Below are 19821 nucleotides of genomic sequence, written 5' to 3'. Positions count from 1 at the left end.
TTGTCACGGCTAGTGTCATGACCCTCTTTCAAGATCATGACCGGCGCGCAGACTAACCGTCGCTACAGAAAAATAACTAAGTCTGGCAAGCCTAATATAAAAATACACATATATTCACATCTCTAGAATCTACCAAAATTTTGGCAAAGTCTCCTTTGTTTTTCTTAAAATCCCAAAATATTCATTTTTTTATCCCTGCATTATCTATTTACATCAAAACATGTTCCAACAGCAGGTTCTTAATTATACTAAATTTCACATATCCACCATGATAGTGGCTATACATATAGCAACGTTACAAACTTGTAGTACTACATACACCTAAAGACCTCTAAACAAGTTCTACTCAAAATATAGCTGCATCATACTGAAGTCACAAAATACCGGCCTCCGTTAAAGATAGGGGCCTACCAAAAAGAGGGTACTTGCTGGAATCTACAAATATCAAGAACGGTCTATCCTGCCACTCGCGGATCTGAAAAAAAATAAAGGAAATAGGGGTGAGTCACATAGACTCAGTGAGAGCATAAGATACCAAGTAAACAGGAAAGAGAAACAATAACCGCACGAATATTTTAAAAAGGAAATAATTCACGTTGCACAAAACCAGTTTTTATAACAAAATGAAAATTCCTTTCTAATAGCTCATAATGTAACTTAAAAAAACAATTTAAAGATTAAATTATATTTTTCTTTCTCGCACATAAACATATATACCACATTATCTCTTCGTTGTGGCGAACGGATATACCACATTGTCTCTTCGTTGTGGCGAACGGAAATATATACCACATTATCTCTTCGTTGTGGCGAACGGATATATATACCACATTGTCTCTTCGTTGTGGCGAACGGAAATATATACCACATTATCTCTTCGTTGTGGCGAACGGATACACACTTGTAATATACTATGAACACTTCGTTCATAGGCTGCATTCTCTCTTCGTTGCAGCGAACGGCAAGCTTTGTATCCCATATAAAGCTTCCAAATAACTTTAAAATAATTTTCGTACTAAACATAAATTTATAGTATTATAACAACTTGCTTAAAGCCACTAACTTTTGCTATTTTTGCAAAACTAAAACCAAATCTTTAAAATAAATATGCATTTGTGAAATTACTCTTGATTGAAATGAGCTTTTCTTCTTAAAAAGTTGTTTCTCCCATAAAAATAACATAGAAAACTAGTCACGAGGTAAATTATCTACTCACAACTATGAAGAGGCAACTCCGTTCCTAGCAACGCCTTCCGAAACGGCCACCGGAGCAACTTCCACCGAATCTGAATATCATACAAGAATTTCAGCACTTAAAGAAACTTATTTGAGACCACAATAATGATAAATACAAGAATTGAACAAAACCCCCAATTTGTTAGACTTAGGGTTTAAAAGGGTCCATGAAAATTTAAGATTTAAACTATCTATACTACTTTTCACTACTAAGCCCAGCTAAATATCATCTCTAAATTTCATAAATCATAGATTTTTACCTCAAGGAACATCAAAGAGCAAACTCTCCATGAATGGGTACTTTCACTTTTCACCCAATATTCTTTCTAAGCTTGAATTGACAATAATGTTGATTATGTGATGAAGTTAAAAGAAAAGTAGTAGGAAAATGAAAAGAAAAGTGGAATAGATGATGAGAATTGAGCTATGGAAGTATTTGAGGAAGATGGGTTCACGTGAGAGATGTTGATGTTGTGTGTTGTGATTGTCTTTTTTTGGTTAAAAAAATATAAGATAAAGATGAAGGGAGATATATATATTGTTCCGTAAAAAAATCTGCCCACCTATTCTTTATTTATTATTATTAATTTTTTTTTTTTTTACCACTATTATTTTATCATTATATTATAATAATAATTATTATAAAAGATATAATACCAGCCATTTCAGCTAGGAAGTTAAGACAATACTTTCAAAGCCACAAAATAGTTGTTAGGACAGATTACCCTATTAAGAACGTCCTCATAAAGCCAAACTTAGCGGGAAGGATGGTAGCATGGTCCGTTGAGTTGTCAGAATTTGACATCATCTTCTCACCTAGAGGGGCCATCAAATCTCAAAGGCTGGCCGACTTTGTATTAGAAATGTCTACCCCACCAACAACTGAAAAAGCTTCGCCTTGGACCCTATCAGTTGACGGAGCCTCCAACGTACGGGGAAGTGGAGATGGAATAGTATTGGAAGGAGCAGATGGCGTTATGATAGAACAATCATTACGCTTCGCCTTTAAAGCTAGCAACAACCAAGCCGAATACGAAGCTTTGATAGCAAGAATGAAGCTAGCGAAAGATATGGAAGTGAAGGATTTGAAAGCCATGAGTGATTCCCAACTGGTCACCAACCAAGTATCAGGAAAATTTCAAACGAAAGAGCCACAATTAATCAAGTACGTGGAGGGGGTACAAAGTCTAGCTAAATGCTTTAACTCGTTCGAATTAGTTTATGTTCCCCGCGAGAAAAACATATGAGAGCAGATTTATTGTCAAAATTGGCGAGCATGAAAAAACCAGGGAGTCATAGAACCGTTATCCAAGAAACTATCAAAACTCCCAGCATTAGCGGAGAGGATCTGATGATGGTGATAGAGGAGGAAGACTGGAGGTCACCCATAATCCGGTACCTCCAAAAGGATGAACTCCCAAAAGAAAAGGAAAAGGCGTTCAAATTAAAAAATATGGCGGCATGGTACTCCATGGTCGGAGATAAGCTCTACAAAAGAGGATTCGCATCCCCCCTCCTTCTGTGTGTTAGCAATGAAGAAGCAAAACACATTATGTCTGAAGTAGATGAGGGTTCGTGCGGCAGCCATATTGGTTCAAGAGCTTTAGCAGGAAAGATATTAAGAGCAGGTTTTTACTGGCCGGATATACATGATGATACCGCCATGTACGTAAGAAACTGCGATAAATGCCAACGACACGCTAATTTGCATCACGTACCAGGAGAGTCATTGAAGTCAGTATTATCCCCATGGCCTTTTTTCATGTGGGGCGTGGATATCGTTGGTCCATTTCCGGTTGGTTACAAACAAGCGCGATGGATCATCGTTGCCGTGGATTATTTTACAAAATGGATAGAAGCAGAGCCAGTATCTAGTATTTCGGCGGAACAGGTTAAAATCTTTTATTGGAAGAAAATCATTTGCAGGTTTGGTTTGCCCAAGTATATTGTATCAGATAACGGCACCCAGTTCGCCAGTGAAAGAGTCGTAGAGTTCTGTCGAAGCAAGGGAATCCAAAATACCTTCATATCGGTGGAGCACCCACAGGCTAACGGACAAGCGGAATCAGCAAATAAGGTTATACTAAGGGCATTGAAAAGGAGGCTAGCTAGCAAAGGCGAGGCCTGGGTAGCCCACATCTCGCCTATTCTTTGGTCGTATCACACTACCCCCCAATCATCAACAGGAGAAGCACCATTCACAATGGTCTATGGTTCAGATGCAATGATCCCTGTAGAGATAGATCCTCCTAGTTGGCGCAGAGAAACCATAACGCAAGAAGAAAACAATAGAGTCCTGGAAGAGAATCTAGACATGATTGAAGAGAAAAGGGAAAGAGCACATTTCAGAGAATTCGCCATAAAGCAAAGAGCCGCTAGGCGTTATAATACCAGAGTCAGACAAAGAAAGTTTCAAGAAGGCGATTTAGTGTTGAAAAGACCCATGGGAAAAGACAAAGGAGGAAAATTCGCTTCAAACTGGGAAGGCCCTTTTCGTGTGCAAGAAGCTTTTGAAGGAGGAGCATACCGCTTAGAAACAATGGAAGGAAGGACTCTGCCCAGAACTTGGAATATAGCAAACTTGAAATTCTACTACAGTTAGCCATGGAGCGTCACACCATTGATGGAAGAATAAGTAAAATCTATTTCTTTTCAGCACTATTTAAAATAATGATGTACAAGAACCATTTTCATCGATAAATAAAAACAATGAGACACTCTTTTCTCTTGTGCAAACAGGAGTTTTTATTGAGGCTCATTGAATTTCAAAATTTCAGTTTTATTTTATGCATGTCTATTTTCACAGTCAAAATATCTACGCCAATAAAGGTCAACCTGATTAAGTTACGGGCTCTGAACCAACAAAAAAAAATCGTTATCTCAAACTTGAGCTCTGAATCTTTATTAAAGATCAACTCAGATGTGAGCGCTGAACCAACAACAAAAAATGGTTATCTCAAACTTGAGCTCTGAATCTTTATTAAAGATCAACTCAGATGTGAGCGCTGAACCAACAAAAAAAATGGTTATCTCAAACTTGAGCTCTGAATCTTTATTAAAGATCAACTCAGATGTGAGCGCTGAACCAACAAAAAAAATGGTTATCTCAAACTTGAGCTCTGAATCTTTATTAAAGATCAACTCAGATGTGAGCGCTGAACCAAGAACAAAAAAAAATGGTTATCTCAAACTTGAGCTCTGAATCTTTATTAAAGGTCAACTCAGATGTGAGCGCTGAACCAACAAAAAAAAAATGGTTATCTCAAACTTGAGCTCTGAATATTTAAAGATCAACTCAGATGTGAGCGCTGAACCAAGTGTAAAGTTGAAATGCTTTGGCGCTACCTGTAAATCTTACGAGTAGGGGGCGTCAGAAAAAGACAAGTTGAAATGCTTTGGCGCTACCTGTAAATCTTACGAGTAGGGGGCGTCAGAAAAAGACAAGTTGAAATGCTTTGGCGCTACCTGTAAATCTTACGAGTAGGAGGCGTCAGAAAAAGACATAGCGAAGAAAGGCGAGATTATCAACACCGCAAGAAAAAGCTTATACATAACCAAAGCAAGGCGATTCATCACAACGCCAAAACAATTGCAACCACCAAAAAAGGCATCAGGTATAAAGTTATTCATATATAATTATATTTAAAGTATCAAAGACATCGCAGGCGCAAGATTAAAAATGATAGAAGGCGTTACCTCACAACCACTACAAGAAAATCATGATTTATTGAGGGCCAAAAACCCTCACAAAGTGCTCAAAACCGCCAAAAAGTAACTATTTACTGGCGGCCAAAAACACCAGAAAATTGCTCATTGGTAAATTTATTGGCGGCCTAAACCGCCACTACACATATTTATTGGCGGCCTAAACCGCCACTATGTAAAAGCAGGACTTTTGAGTTTATTGACGGTCTGGGCCGCCACAAACCAAAAGTTGCAACATTGACAAATTTATTAAGGGCAGAAGCCGCCACTAACTAAAAGTAATGTAAAAAAAAAAAATTGAATTGGATTTATTTTATTTATTATTTTATAAAGTGATTTATTTATATTTAAAAATTTTAAAGAAAAGTTCGTCTTCATCGTCTTGTCTTGTGAAATACTAGCTGGCAACACGATTTCATCTTACAGTACTTTAATTTCTTCAAAGAAAAGTTCATCTCCTCCTCTCAGTATCCCCAAATCTCCATCGCCACCCCTCAGTCTCAAATTCTTTAATCTCATCTTCTTCAACCAAAGCAATTTTATGAAGAATTGGCTTGAGGAATTTTGTTTTTTTGACGAGGAATTGGCTTGAGGATGACAAACTCAAAAACTCGGTTTGCAGAAATTGAAGATCGAAGATGAATATGAACAGATTGAGAAGCATCGATCCATTCATGGTGTTGCAGAAACTGGGTTCTTTTTTCTACAAAGAATTTCACTTTTTTGGATTTAAATCTGTGTTGTTTGATTTTGATCAAAGTTGTTTTTGGGTTTGTTTGAAGGAGATGGTTATGGGTTTGATTTTGATTCTATCAAATTGTGTTTGAGATATTCATGGTGTTATTGTTGAATGGTGTAAGAGGCTTTGCTTTGAGAAATTGGTGAAAGAGGAACAGGAATATGAACGGGACAAGAACAAATAGAGGAAAGAGGCTTTGCTTTTGAGATATTCATGGTGTTTGTTTTTTTTAATGCTGCAAAAAAATTATTAAAGAGATATCTATACACAAGAATTGCAAAAGAAGTTCAAGAAAGAAATACTACAAAAGAGGGCCATATAGCTGCAAGCTGGAAACAAAATAAAGGACAAAAAGAAAAATTCAAACCGCAACACAAAAACAAAAGATAAGAAGGAAACTAGGAGTCAAGAAGAAGTAATGGCGGTTTAAGCCGTCGGTAAGTTCTAGACAATTTATTGGCGGTTTAGGCCGTCACTAAATGGAACGGTATAGTTAATTTATTGGCGGTTTAGGCCGTCACTAAATTATTGGCGGCTTAGGCCGCCACTAAGTGATAGGTTCTTTAAAAAAAATTATTTTTTTAATCTTGTGAGGGTTTTTCTCACTTACAGAGGGTTTAGGCCGCCAGTAATTTACAGAGGGTTTAAACCCTCAATAAGTATTATTTAAATCCGCCAATAAATTGAGGTATTCTTGTAGTGAACGCAATATGAAGACAGGAAATCAAAGAAGTCAAGAAATTAATAAAGACCCCGTGAAGGGAAAAATGTTCAAGCCACTAAAGGGCATACAAAAATAATTACAAAAGCCACAGAAGGGCAAGATAAATCCATTACAGCAAAAGAGAAAAGCACTCATGGAGGAGCGATATAAGGGACGAGCTTCGCATCAACAATCTGATTCATCGCATCCGCTTCGCCTAGGCGCTTGGCATCAAGATCTGGAAAAAGCAACTTGACTTGCTCAATAGCAAAAGAGAAGCCTTCATCATACTGGTTGGCGGCATAGAGTTGAAGCTCTGAGACATCCTTCTCCAACCTGGCCTTCTCCTCGCCCAAGGTTCCCGCATAAAATATCGCCTCATCCCGCTCCTTTGAAAGCTTTGAAATTTTTTCATCTTGAGCAGCAGCGTTCTCTTTAAGCTTAGTCTCGGAGGCGGCATAGCTTTCCTTAACCTTGGCCAGCTTCTCTTCATACTCTTTCTTCAGCCTCTCCGCCTCGCCTTCCTGATCTTTCTTCAGCTTTTGAATATCCTCCTCCAGCCTCGTCTTGGTCTCAGAGTATCTCTTCTCAATATCAGCAAGGTTATCATCAACTGTCTTCACCTTTCGCCTCGCTTCCTGAACTTCCTGCTCCTGGCGATTTGTCAGCAGATAGTTGAGAAGAGTACCCTTAACTTCGTACTCCAGAGCTTTCTTCCTCAAATCCTCTGTCGAAGTATTGGTGAAGCGAGTCATATCGCCTACCATTGTCACTCCCCTCTCGATAAATTCCAAAGGATCAAAGGAGCTCCAGGAGAGGGAAGCAGCAGTAGCGGCGTCATCACTGGGAAGCTGAGAAGAGCTAGAAGCTGTTGGAACAAAATTGATTTAAAAATGTTTGCCACTATGTTCATGTGATTCATTACTTAAGTAGTCAAAACCAAAAGCATTTCTAGGACCACCACCAGCACCACTGGCATCACCGGCTTCACCGGTTGTTCTAGTGCTACTATCGTCTCCTCCAGACATAGTGTTCTCACAAGATCTTTACTGTCTCACTGTTAAGTGAAAGTAACAGACCAGAGCTCTGATACCAATTGAAGGTGTGAAAACACAAGAACGGGGGGTTGAATTGTGTTTTAGTCAAGTTTAAAACTTTTTCAAGTTCTTAACTTAACTTCAACAGCAGCGGATAAATAACACAATAAAACAAGTTAAGAGAGAGAGAGAGAGATCACACAAGCAATTTATACTGGTTCCTCTCACAAAACGAGAGTAGTCCAGTTCCCTTGCACTTCCAAGGGATTTCACTATAATCACACAAGATTACAACTGCTCAAGCACACAAGCAAGAGACTTCTCAACAATGCTCAAGCACACAAGCTTAAGACTTCTCCACAATGCTCAAGCACACAGGCAAGAGACTTCTCAAGTACAAATGTAATGAATAATAGAATGTATACAACAGCTCTTAGTCAGAACCTAGAAGAACAAATACTAAATATTTGAACTAAAAGTGCAACAACACAGTTCAGAGGTTCAGAGCTTTGTATGAGGAATTCAGAGTTTGTTCGTGTGTGTTAATAATCCTTGATAGTAATTACAACTGATTCCTTTAGTATATATATGACTAGAAAAGAGTCGATGCAAAGAAGACCGTTGAAGTAGATAATCTTTTGTCTTCAAGCAGCCTGTCTTGATGCAGTTTGGTTGTATCCAAAACTAAGTAAGAGTTTCAGGTACTTTGACTACTGCAGAGAAGACTTTCCTTATTCAGCTAACATCACTGATGACCCACGTTCTCAAAAGAGGACAGACAAAAGGAGATTAGCTGTTCTGATCAGGCTTGAAAGGTCCTTTTCTTCATTGGTAGAAGAGTTGACTTGCACAAGAGAATCTTTACAAACTTCAAGAAGATCATCAGAGTTTGATGAGGCTTAGACCTTAAGAAGTTCTGAAGACTTCATCGTCTGAAGATTACAACTTCTGAGTCTCACGATCTTCTGAACGCTTACAAACTTCTGAAGTCCTTATCTTCTGATCTTTAATCAGAGCTTAATTGAATCTATGTCCTGCACACTTAAATTAAATTTTTAGTCCTTCCAATTGTTTATTAATACTTTGTTATCATCAAAACCTTAATAGATTTAGGGGCAAACATTTTTAAATCAATTTTGTTCCAACAATCTCCCCCTTTTTGATGATGACAAACATAAGTATTAATTGACAATTGTTGTTAAATTAACTTATCATGTTTCTCTTAGGTTTATGAGGTTTGCAAGCTCCCCCTAAGATTGATACTCCATAAAGCCTAAGCTTTAAGTTTTATCCATGATATTTTAATTTAGTATAAGATTAAGATAATTTGGAATAAAACAAATTTCATATCTTTCTTCAGAGTGAGAGGTTTGCAAGCTCTCCCCCTAAGTCTCATAAGGCTAAGTTAAAATTGCACTCTTAACTTATCCTTACTTATGAAATTTATCTCAGTTTCAACTTACTTAGTCTCCACATTGAAATACGTAAAACAATTTAAAAGAAACAACTTTTAACTTAACGGATAAAAGCGAGAGCGTGGTTTCAGCTTTGAAACTTATCACTTATCAATTAATGCGTAACTACTCCCCCTTTTGTCATTATCAAAAAGTAAAAAAAAAAAATTAGATAACCAAGACAGTCAAAGAAGAAGAGTGGTTGTTACAAAGGTGAATTTATTTCAAAAAAAAAAAAAAAAAAAAAAAAACAACGCGCTAAAAGGTTTTATAAAAGGTGAACGAGTTAACACACATCCTTCACAAAAATAATAGACAAGTAGACCAAGAAGAATCAAGAAGAATGAGAAGATTTAGTTCACGTATTGCAGAGTTTCGGAGAAAGAAAGAAGAAGAAAAACGCGAAAAAGATGAGAAAGATAAAGAAGACGACAAGAAACCACAAGATGCTGAGATTATAATCATTTCATCAGATTCTGAAGCTGAAGAAAATGAAGATGATGCTGACTATGTTGAGTTCTTGGCTGGCTAAGTTCCAGAAGAAGAACACGACGAAGAAGAGCAGAACCCAGATCCTATAGTAATTTCATCAGAGGATGCTGAGGAGAAATCTGAGATTTCTTCTGAGTATTATCCATCTGACTAGGATTAGGTCGTCTTTTTCTTTTTACCAATGTACTCAACATTGTTAGATCATTAATAAAAAATTTCTTTTAAATTCATCTTGTGTTCTTATGTTCTTGTTTATCAAAGAAAATAAAAGTAAACATCACACAACAACCAAAAAATATCAAACCAATAAATAAGTGAAAATTTAAGATAAGATTGTTCAGAAGATAAATAACATGAAAAACATAAAGTGCAAAGAATCCTAGGGTTTTTTGAGAAAGGCTAAGAGCTGGTCAAATTTGTCATTCAGAGACCCCACGTTGGAAACTAGACCATCCACTTTAGATTCCAAATTGAGGTGAGCTGTCCTTTGCCTTTCCAAACCTTCTTGTTGTTCCCTCAGAGCTTCTTGAAGAATCTGCAGCTGATCTACAACCAAAGGTGCCTGTTCTTCAACCAAAGGTGCCTTGCCTTTATCAGAGGAGGGTTCACCTTCCTCTGGATAATCAATCATCAGAATATCAGCATCTGGAGCATCCTCTTGGTTCAGCTCAGGGATTTCTTCAGCAATTCTTGCAGCAGCTTCAGCTAGACGTTCATTCTCAATCCTTTGATCCTCAAGGCTCTTGAAAAGCTTGGAATCCACCCAACATTCCTTAAAAGCAGACATATGCCTTGCAGTAGCAGCAATAGCAGCCAGCTTAGCACGCTCATGCTCTTCATGGTTAAACCCAGTCAGTCGTTTCAAACTAGCTCTTGCTAAGCTGTCCTTCAGCAGATGTACCATATCCAAATCCCGTTGTCCAATCACAGTCTTGATTTCATCACCCATAGCATCCAGAGCATTGCAGATTCTAGCTTTGATTAGTGACACCTCCATATCCACATCAGAGGGACACACCAAAAACCTGTCCTGAATGTGTGATAACCTAAGTAAATCATCATAAAGCTGATTGGAGAGGTTACCAAAAGGGTCAGAGGATGAGGGTGAGATATTGGGAATGGTAGAGTGTTTTGTTGATTCATTAGCAGGGTTATTAATGATGACAACTTCTGCTTCTGAAGGTTCAGGGGCACAAGTATGAATGTGTGCAGGAGAAGCATGCTCAGCACTTGGATTAGGATTGGGTTCAGGAGTTGATTCAGAAGATGAGATGTCAGATGTTGATTCAGGATAAATGTGTTCATATGAAGGTTCAGGAGATTTGTGTTCAGGGGTTGGTTCAGGAGATTTGTGAGGTGAAGGTTGTTTTGTGGGAGAGGCTTGTTCAGAGGTAGGATTATCTGGTTGTGGTTCAGATGATGGAATGTCAGGTGATTCTTTTTGTGGTTGAGGTTGAGGTAGAGGTGATTTTGGTTTAGGAGGTGATGAAGATTTGTGGGTTTCATGAGTAAGAGGCTGATTATTGAGGGGGTCAGGGCTAAGATGTTTTTCTAGCTTAGAGAGGGGGTTATCAGAAGTTGAAATGTTGGGAAGAATAGTTCTAAGAGGTTTGGTAAACCCTATTCCAATTTCAGCTTCATTAAAGATGTACTGAGGAGATTTACCTTTGGAATCAGGGACATGTTTCTGATGCATCCTAGTACTCAGAGTTTCTTCATCAGACTCAGTTTCTGAATCAGACTGAGATTCAGAAGAGTCACTATCTTCACTTTCTTCTTCATCATCAACAACAATAGGCTTCTTTGATGATGTTACAGCAGCTTTTCCAGACATAGCTTCATGTTTCCTTTTCGTTCTTTGCTCAGCAATAGCTTCTTCTACCTTAACCTTCTTCTGAGCCAGAAGATCTGGTTTTCCTTGTTCAGCTTTCCTCTTAGGTTTCCTCTTAGGATTATACATGTTTACAGGAGCTGGAGGGACCATACTCCTATCAATAGTATACCCTTCTTTTCTCAGAACTTCCAGATAATCTTGGATGATGTGCTCAGCATCCATTTCAGAGATTACTGGATAACCATCTACATACAGTCGATCTTCAAGACTAGCTGTAAATTCTTGTGGAGGTTGAACCAACTTTGATGAGATGATACGCATCTTGGTTAGAAAACTTGCATTCAGAATCTCAGGAGTGAACTTCTTTTCCACAAGTTCTGGATGGAACTTCTTCAGATTCTGAACAACATGACCTTGATAAAGAAGGTCTGAGAGTAATCTTGGATAAGCTATGGCTGTTTTCCTCTGAGATTTGCTTGAGAAGATTGCTTCACAGATCCTCTCAAAGAAGTATTCTCCCAGATTTACTTTCGTTCCTTTCAGAAGGAAGTAGATCAGATGACGATGAGTCCAGGAGATTGTATCAGTACCACCAACTCTTGGACTGATAGCAGCTAGTATGATCTTGAATAGCACTCTGCAGACATCAGTCAAACCCTTGACTTTACCCTTCAGTTTCAGATCTGTACATATCAGAGCCAGAAGATCATTTATGTACCTTGTGTCCTTCTCAAAAACATCTAACTCTATCCCAGAGTTATCCAAGCCAAGCAAAGCGTTGAAGTGAATAGGAGAGAAAGCCAGATTCATACCACAGATATTTGACCTAATCTGTTTTCCAGTAAATTCCAGTAAACCCATTTCTTTCCTAGATTTACCTTTCAAACTAGGATCCCGCTCAATAGCAGCAAGTTCTTCCTGCTTAGCTTCAACCTTATAAAAAACCTTAGCCTTCATCCAGAATTTCTTCAAGAGATCTGGGTAAATAGGACCATTAAGCATGTTGAAGTACTTATCCCAACCTTGAGTGGAGAAGTACTGTTTCACATCGAACCCATTTGCCTTCAAGCTATCGAAATCTATCATCTTCTCAGAGAGAAAGATGAGCTCAGATTCTGGAAACTCCATTTCGTTCCCAACGATTTGAAGATTTCTAAACATGAACGGAGGAATCTTTGTTGTTGAAGAAGACGAAGAACCAGCCATGATGAAGTTTAGGTAAGGGTAGGAACTAATGAGAGAGAAAGAAAATTTTGTTGAAGGTTTAGAGAGAAAAGAAAGTGTAGGTTGTGAGAGTGAGAAGTGTGCAAGTGTATTGTGTAAGTTTTATTTAAAAGCGTACAGTTAACACGAAAATAGCAAATTTGGGAAGTTACGTTAATTGACAAAAAAGTTGAATACTAAAAGTCATCATTAACCACCCACTACCTGACACACGTAGACCACGTGCAGAAATTTACTCGGTAACTGCTATTTTAATGGACAACTGTTCAGTAGCGAATACTAAACGTTTCCCACTTAAATAGTTCAGAGCCTCTGAGATATTTAAAATTCTCTATCAGAGTTAAGTACTTCAGAGCTTGTGTTTCAGATGTTCTGAATCATAAGTTCTGATATACATAACCTCTTACACTTTAATAGCCAAAAAAAAATTTTCATTCAGAGATTGAAAACATGTTCAGATGTTTCTTTATAAAATCAAATCTTTCAACAGGTAAGGCTTTAGTAAATATGTCAGCCCATTGATTTTCAGTATCAACAAACTTAATATCTATAATGCCTCTCTGAACATAATCTCTGATAAAATGGTGTTTGATTTCAATATGTTTGGCTCTAGAGTGTAGGATAGGATTTTTAGATAAATGAATGGCTGCAGTATTATCACAATATAAAGGAATATTGTGACTGCTTACCTGATAATCTTCTAACTGATATTTTAGCCAGAGTAGTTGTGTGCAACCTATGTTGCACAGGTGCGGGTACGGTACCGGTACCGGTACCGGTACGTGGTACGGTATTTTTAGAAAAATTAAGGTACGGGTACGCTTGTATAATTTTTTTTAATATAGTTATATACTTAAAATAATAAAATTATATTCTTAAAAAAATAATTAAACATAAAAAATAGCAAACTTTAAAAGTATTGTGGTTTACACGTTTAGGAAATTAGGAGTAGTAGTAAGACTATGCGGATCTACTTTTAAAAATAAATAAAAAGGGAAGGAGACTGAATTGATTCTAATTTTAAACTAAAATGAATCTTTATTAAAAAAATAAACAAATAAAAGAAGAATGAGATTGGAAAGTGTTGCAAAAAAAAAAAAAAAATAGTTTTTGATGAAATATGTACCACGTGTGTACCCTGAGAGTACCACGCGCGTACCCCGGAAGTACCACGCGTGTACCCACATGAAAAAACAAACAAAAAAACTCGGTACTTTGAGGGTACGTACCATGGGAGTACCATACGCGTACCGGTACCCGGTACGTACCCGGTATCGGTACTCTGTCTAAAACGGAGTACCCGTGCAACATAGTGTGCAACACTTAGCTGCTGAAATGTATTCTGCTTCTGCTGTAGACAAAGCTATAGTAGTTTGTCTCTTACTAGCCCAGGAGATAAGGTTTTCACCAACAAATTGACAATTGCCACTTGTGGATTTTCTTTCAATTTTATCTCCAGCATAGTCAGCATCACAGAATCCATTTAGCACATAATCATTGGATTTCTTATAGAGAAGTCCAAGATTAGTTGTTCCTTTCAGATACCTAAAGATTCTCTTTACAGCAGTAAGATGAGATTCTCTAGGATCTGACTGGAATCTTGCACATAAGCAAACACTGAATAAAATATCTGGCCTAGAGGCTGTCAGATAGAGTAAGGAACCAATCATACCTCTGTAGACCTTTTGATCTACTTTTCCTTCATCTTCTGACTTGCTCATGTTAGTAGTTGAATGCATGGGAGTGTTCATTATCTTGCAGTCATCTAGGTTGAACTTCTTCAGAAGCTCCTTGGTATATTTTGATTGATGAACATAAGTTCCTTCCTTCTTCTGATTGATTTGAATTCCCAGAAAGAACTTCAATTCTCCCATCATGCTCATTTCAAATTCATCCTGCATTATCTTAGAAAAATTCTTGCACAAGGAAGCATTAGTTGAACCAAAGATAATATCATCAACATAAATTTGAATGATTAAAATGTCTTCTTTGGTTGTTTTTCTAAAGAGTGTGCAGTCAACCTTCCCTTTCTCAAAACCCTTTTCAAGAAGGAAATTACTGAGTCTATCATACCAAGCTCTTGGAGCTTGTTTCAGACCATACAGTGATTTCTTCAATTTGAAAACATGTTCTGGGTTTGAGACATCTTCAAAACCAGGAGGTTGTTTGACATATACTTCTTCAGAAATAAAACCATTTAAGAAGGCACTTTTAACATCCATCTGATACAAGGTTATTCCATGATTAACAGCATAAGATAGAAGTAACCTGATAGCTTCAAGTCTAGCAACTGGTGCAAAGGTTTATGTATAGTCAATCCCTTCTTGCTGACTATAACCTTGTGCAACTAATCTAGCCTTGTTTCTTACCACTTCACCTTGTTCATTCAGCTTGTTTCTGAATACCCATTTTGTTCCATTAATGTTCTTATGTGAAGGTTTGGGCACTAGTGTCCATACATCATTCCTTTGAAATTGATTCAGCTCTTCTTGCATTGCTACAATCCAAGCATCATCTTTCAGAGCTTCATCAATCTTTGAAGGTTCCATCATTGAGATAAGACCAACTAAAGATTCCTCATTTCTCAGTTGAGATCTTGTCTTCATTGGACTATCCTTGTTGCCTAAGATCAGTTCCTCTGGATGTGATGATTTGTATTTGAAAGTGTTTCTTGGGGGCTCATCATCTTCAGACTCATCAACAGCAGGTTCAGCAGTTGCTTCAGTTCTTTGTTGTTCAGAGTCTGTAGGAACTGTTATGTTCAGAGGTTCTTCAGAGAATGGATGTTCTGAGTAGTTTGGAATATCTGAATACTGATCCTCTGATACCTGAAATCTAGACAAACCTTCCACAAGCTCTGACACTTGGTCAGGCTCTTTATCATCAAATTTGACATGCATAGTTTCTTCCACAGTGTGTGTTTCAGAAATATACAGTCTATATGCTTTTGAGCGTTCAGAATATCCTATAAAGATACCCTTATAACCTCTAGCATCAAATTTCTTTAGATGGACTTTGTTGTTTAAGATGTAACAAGTACATCCAAACTGATGAAAATAAGAAATGTCAGGCTTTCTTCCTTTGAACAGTTCATAAGCAGTTTTGTTCAATTTAGATCTGATATAGATTCTATTTTGAGCATAACATGCTGTGTTTACAGCTTCTGCCCATAAAAATTTTGCTACATTAGTTTCATGCATCATGGTTCTGGCCATTTCTTGCAGAGTTCTATTCTTCCTTTCTACAACCCCATTTTGTTGAGGAGTTCTAGGAGAAGAGAATTCATGCAGGATGCCATATTTTTCACAAAAGTTTTCAAAAGGTTCATTTTCAAATTCTCCACCATGATCACTTCTAACTTTTAAAATAGTGTAGCCTTTTTCATTTTGAATTTGTTTGCAGAAGATGCTAAACTCATCATAAGCTTCATCTTTTGTTCTTAGGAATTTTACCCAAGTCCATCTACTGTAGTCATCAACAATCACTAATCCATACTTCTTTCCATTGATAGAGGCAGTGTTAACTGGCCCAAACAGATCAATGTGAAGAAGTTCCAATGGTCTTGAGGTAGAAACAATGTTCTTAGGTTTAAAAGATGATTTTGTAATTTTTCCTTTTTGACAAGAACCACAAAGTGTGTTTGAGTGATATTTGATTTTTGGTAAACCTCTGACAAGGTCAAGCTTGCTAAGCTTAGAGATTAACCTCCAGTTAGCATGGCCTAACCTCTTATGCCAGATCCATTTTTCTTCACTCAAGGTCAGAAGACACATCACTTTTTGTTCATTCAAATCAGAAAGATTAATTTTATAAACATTGTTCTTTCTCAGACCTTTGAATATAATGGAGTTATCATATTGTTTAGACACAGTACATGATTCCTTATTAAAGACAACTACATAACCATTGTCGCAAAATTGACTTATGCTCAATAAGTTATGTTTGAGTCCATCTACTAACCAAACATCATTAATAGATAGGGAAGAATTACCTACTGTACTTGTACCTATTATCTTTCCTTTTTGATTACCTCCAAAGCCAACAGATCCTCCTTCTTTCATAGTCAGCTTAGAGAATAGTTGTTTGTCACCAGTCATATGCCTTGAACATCCACTATCCAGATACCATGAATGATTCATGATACTTCTTTGAGTGGCAGGCTGTATGAGAAACAACTTTAATCATTGCGGTAGAACTCTTCATCACAGTTAATGATAAAGTCATCCCAGTATTCTTCCTCTTCATTTCTCAAGTTCTGATTGTTAACTTGAGAATTTGTCAGCCATTTGTCTAGGACATAAGCCCTTCTTCCTTTGCATAGGACTTGTTTTCATACTCTAGGTAGGACATATCCTTTCCTAGTTGGTAAATCTGAATGATACATTATTTCAGCTTTTGGTACCCATCTTCTGGGTCCACGCTTGTTAGTCCACAGATGCTTACTATGTTGTTTAGTGTTAGAGAAAGATCTTGGTTTGGAATAATAACCTTTTTGAAACCTTTTCTTTGTTTGAAATCTGTTATTGTTCCGAGATTTGGATTGTTTATGATTCCAGGGTTTGTATTTATCATCAATCCCATGTTCTGATTGATTATATCTACTGACTCTAGAATCATAAATAATCTGAGTCCTGTACTTCATCTGAGATTTGGAGTTTGAATTTTTTCTTTTAAAAACTTCTGATCTTTTAGATTGACTAGCTTCAGGTACTGAAGTTCCTTTGGATCCAGAATTTAAAGTCTCAGATTTTGAAGCTTTCAGAACTTCTGAACTAATGTTCTCAGGTTCTGAACAACTTCTATCTTCTGAACTTTTCTTTCCAGATCCTGAGGAACTTGGTTCCTCTGAGCTGTCAGCTTCTAAATCACTCAGATCATCATTGTCATTTTCAACAATACCAAGATTCTTTCCCTCTTCACTTGGTGGAACAACATAATAAACCAAGATTTTCCAACCTTTTTGGCAAAGGTCTTCAGCTTTGAGTATGTCTACCATATTCATAGCCAAGTCCTTCTCCTCTATGTCTCAAAACATTATAAATTCTATTAGCAGCTTTGCTCTTCCCAAGGTTGAGATGCACAAATTGTTGAAGAGCTATTTCCTGCTCATCAATAGGTTTGTGACAAACAGCACAACCCTTTTCAAAGTCATTTACTCTATTCAGAGTTTCTTGATATAGACCTTGAAAATGTTCTGCTTGTTCAGTCAGAGTGTTAAGCTTTTCTTGTAAAACTTTTTGTTTACTTAACACTCTGAGATGTTTCTCAATGACCTTGTTAAGTGCAGTTATAAGTTGAGATTTAGAACAGTCAGAAAATACCTCATCTGTTACTTCTGAATCTGATTCTGATTCATCCTCTGAGTCTGCATCTGAGTCAGTTGAAGCCATCAGGGCTAGATTTGCCTCTTCCTCTTCCTCAACTTCTTCCTCAGATGATAGCTCTTCAAAAGTAGCCATCAGACTCTTTTTCAATTTGCTCTTAAATTGTTGCTTCTTTGAGCTGTATCTTTTGTTTTTGTCTTTGGCAGACATTTCTGGACAGTCAGCAATAAAGTGTCCTGGCTTCTTACAGTTGAAGCAGTTCTTCTGATCATCCTTTTTGCTGACAAAGTTTCTGGAGCTGTTACCTCTGAAATTTCTTTTGTTAAATCTGTTCCATTACTGAAACTTGGTGAATAAAGCAAACTCATCTTCACCCATTTCCTCCTCTTGACCATCTGCAGAAGATTCCTCCTCAAAGTCAAGAAGTTGAGTCTTAAGAGCTTTGGAAGTAGTCCTAGTTGACTGTAAAGCCACAGACTTGGACTTCTTCTTAGCTTCTGAATCAGCATTCAGAACCATCTCATGGCTTCTGAGATTGCTTATCAGAGCCTCAAGACTCAGAGTCTTGAGATTTTGAGCTTCTTCTATTGCAGTGACCTTAGGTCTCCAAGCAATAGGAAGACTTCTCAGAATCTTCTGAACATGGTCATAGGTGGAATAACTTCTCTTAAGAGCTTTAAGACCAGATACAAGGATTTGAAACCTTGTAAACATAGTTTCAATGTTTTCATCTTGTTGCATAGTGAATAGTTCATATTGCCTTATCAAGAGACTAGCCTTAGCCTCTTGAACCTTTTCATTACCATCATAGGTAGCACACATAGAGTCAAAGATAGATTTAGCAGTAGACTTGTCTTCTATTCTGACATAATCTTCATGTCTAATAGCACCAACAACAATGTCCTTTACTCTATGATGCTTAGTGTAGGTTTTTAAGTTAGCTGGTGTGAGTAACTTTCTATGCTCAATGGACAATCTTTCATGTTCATTTAAGTTTTCAAAAGTTACTCCCAGCCCAACCAAATCCCACAACTCATGATCAATAGCAGTAATATTGCTATACAGTCTTTCCTTCCACCACTCAAATAATGATGCATCACCATTGAATATAGGGGCTTTCCTATTGCCACTATGTTCATCTGATTCATTACTTAAGTAGTCAAAACCAAAAGCATTTCTAGGACCACCACCAGCACCACTGGCATCACCGGCTTCACCGGTTGTTCTAGTGCTACTATCGTCTCCTCCAGACATAGTGTTCTCACAAGATCTTTACTGTCTCACTGTTAAGTGAAAGTAACAGACCAGAGCTCTAGATACCAATTGAAGGTGTGAAAACACAAGAAGGGGGGGTTGAATTGTGTTTTAGTCAAGTTTAGAAGCCACGCCCTTATCTTTGGCGACACCACCGGCAGTCTGAGAAGTACCCTTGATTTTTTGCTTTTTGGCAGGAGGCGGGGCGACAGCCTCAGTCTCCACTACGCCAGCAGCAGTGTCTTCTTTCCGTGGGATGGCGATACTGATCTGGCCATCATGCTTTTTCTTACTTCGCCCCTCTTTCGAAACAGCTTCCTCCACTTGCAGCTGTTTCAAGGGGTCGTCAACAGCAACATCGGGTTTGGCTTTCTGCTGGCGAGCTTTAGCCAAAAATGCTAGCCTCTCCTCATTGGAAATAGTCCTCATTCTCTCTACAAAAACAAGAAAAGCAAGAAAAAATGAATTAGCAATAAGGCGAGACCAATATTAAACAAAAGGAGGAAATACAAATTTATTACTTACGTAAATACTCCTCCAAGGCTCCACTATTACCCTCATACCTAAGAATCTCAGCAGAATCCATGAGGGCATAGGAATCAAGAAAATTGACCGTGTCTTTCTCAAAGTCACTCAAGGCCTCAAAGATGGTTCCCTTGATAAGTCTAGGGTTATCGGTCCAGTAGAAGGGAAACAGAGGATCGTCAACCTCGTCATACATCAAGTCCGGGAGTTGCTCGCCACAGCGAACCCGTAGGAAGGAATCCTTAAAGTTTTTGAAGTTAGAGGCGTACAAACTGAGGAGACGACGGTTAGGTT

The 19821-nt window shown here is 37.7% G+C and overlaps 1 long non-coding RNA gene across 1 annotated transcript; it reads right to left on the bottom strand.

Annotated features, from left to right (window-relative positions):
- Window positions 1-95: 95 nt before the first annotated feature.
- On the bottom strand, window positions 96-1794 carry LOC123883674. The gene is made up of 3 exons (XR_006800369.1): window positions 1497-1794; window positions 1217-1286; window positions 96-475 (listed from the first exon to the last, which is right to left on the bottom strand). It is a non-coding gene; the product is annotated as an uncharacterized LOC123883674 (long non-coding RNA).
- Window positions 1795-19821: the final 18027 nt, after the last annotated feature.

The sequence above is a fragment of the Trifolium pratense genome, linkage group LG5, assembly GCF_020283565.1.
Source record: "Trifolium pratense cultivar HEN17-A07 linkage group LG5, ARS_RC_1.1, whole genome shotgun sequence".
In the NCBI taxonomy this organism is placed as follows: Eukaryota; Viridiplantae; Streptophyta; class Magnoliopsida; order Fabales; family Fabaceae; genus Trifolium; species Trifolium pratense.
This window is presented reverse-complemented; position numbering and strand designations above follow the sequence as displayed.